Raw genomic sequence first — 2,500 nt, 5'->3', positions numbered from 1 at the left:
ATAAAGAGAAATGTTCGAAGTAAAGAAGAAAAACTCAATAATTTAGAGAGCAATAAAAAGAAATGTTCGAAGTAAAGAAGAGAAAATCAATTATTTAAAGAGCAATAAAGAGAAATGTTCGAAGTAAAGAAGAAAAACTCAACAATTTAGAGAGCAATAAAGAGAAATGTTCGAAGTAAAGAAGAGAAAATCAATTATTTAGAGATCAATAAAGAGAAATGTTCGAAGTAAAGAAGAAAAACTCAATTATTTAGTGAGCAATAAAGAGAAATGTTCGAAGTAAAGAAGAAAAACTCAATTATTTAGAGAGCAATAAAGAGAAATGTTCGAAGTAAAGAAGAAAAACTCAATAATTTAGAGAGCAATAAAGAGAAATGTTCGAAGTAAAGAAGAAAAACTCAATTATTTAGAGAGCAATAAAGAGAAATGTTCGAAGTAAAGAAGAAAAACTCAATTATTTAGAGAGCAATAAAGAGAAATGTTCGAAGTAAAAAAGAGAAAATCAATTATTTAGAGAGCAATAATGAGAAATGTTAGAAGAAAAGAAGAAAAACTCAATAATTTAGAGAGAAATAAAGAGAAATGTTCGAAGTAAAGAAGAAAAGCTCAATTATTTAGAGAGCAATAAAGAGATATGTTCGCAGTAAAGAAGAGAAACTCAATTATTTAGAGAGCAATAAAGAGAAATGTTCGAAGTAAAGAAGATAAACTCAATAATTTAGAGAGCAGTAAAGAGAAATGTTCGAAGTAAAGAAGAAAAACTCAACAATTTAGAGAGCAATAAAGAGAAATGTTCGAAGTAAAGAAGAAAAACTCAACTATTTAGAGAGCAATAAAGAGAAATGTTCGAAGTAAAGATGAAAAACTCAATAATTTAGAGAGCAATAAAGAGAAATGTTCGCAGTAAAGAAGAGAAACTCGATAATTTAGAGAGCAATAAAGAGAAATGTTCGCAGTAAAGAAGACAAACTCAATAATTAGAGAGCAATAAAGAGAAATGTTCGAAGTAAAGAAGAGAAACTCAATTATTTAGAGAGCAATAAAGAGAAATGTTCGAAGTAAAGAAGAGAAACTCAACAATTTAGAGAGCAATAAAGGGAAGATGTTCGAAGTAAAGAAGAGAGATTATATAGTTGCAATTTCTGCACTCCGTTACAGTTGCAGCTTATGATATGTAAGGCGATATAGTGACAGATGGGAAATGGCTGCTTGAGACACACCCACCCGTTGATTCAGTGCATCAAGTCTTTAACAGATTATCGTATATGACTGTTTGTCTGTCTGTCGGTGTGTATGTGTATAATGATAAAAGTAATAAGTTTGTCAGCGTTCAATAATTTATGTGTGTATATATATATATATATATATATATATATATATATATATATATATATATATATATATATATATATATATACTGTATATATATAGATATATATATATATATATATATATATATATATATATATATAGATATATATATATATATATATATATATATATATATATATATATATATATGATATCTTTATATACATATAGAGTATATATATCATATGTATGTATGAATAAACTATATGTATATGCATATGTACATATATAGATATTTATGATATTATACGCTGATGAACTTCTTACTTTTACCATTTAAATACAACGCTTTTATTATATACATTTTCTTATTCTCAAGGCTTAAATCTTGAAGATAAAAGCCGTAAATGGTTTCTATGGTATACACATCATACAAGTACATCCGTATATTGACAGCTGTCTCGGTCATTGATCTGTGGTTATCATTACGGTGTTACTGATAATTGTATATTAAGAAGTCTGCTTATGTTTCACGAGTGAAGTGTTCATGAGAGTTGCAAGGTCTGCGAAGATGTGGGGATAATTGCAAATATAAACTATTCATGACGTTAAGGCAATTACTATATCCATCTCAAAGATGTCCGAATGTCATGCCACTTTTAAGGCTTTTGGACATGATATGCACGCACGTATCAATTTATATTATATATACATACATACATACTTACTTACATACATACATACATACATACATATAAATATATATATATATATATATATATATATATATATATATGTATATATATGTATATGTATATATATATATATATATATATATATATATATATATATATATATATATATATATATATATATATATATATATTGTGTATAAACTTATTGCATATACGTGAGTGTACAGTATATATATTATATATTTGAGTATATACTTAAGTATCATATTAAGCGTATATTATATACAACACGTACATATATGTGCAAAAGCGTTCCTCTAAGATGGGTGTATTTTTATATACGTTAGAAGGGAGTCATCACCGTTGAATATGCCTCAGGTGCCTAATTCACTACTTAAATCATCAGGGGAAGAATACTTAGAAGACATTACTTATATTTAATTTGAGCTATATTGTAATCCCCATAACACCTAATTAACTCATAATATGTATCG

The sequence above is a fragment of the Palaemon carinicauda genome, chromosome 23 (assembly GCF_036898095.1).
Source record: "Palaemon carinicauda isolate YSFRI2023 chromosome 23, ASM3689809v2, whole genome shotgun sequence".
NCBI lineage: Eukaryota > Metazoa > Arthropoda > Malacostraca > Decapoda > Palaemonidae > Palaemon > Palaemon carinicauda.
This window is presented reverse-complemented; position numbering follows the sequence as displayed.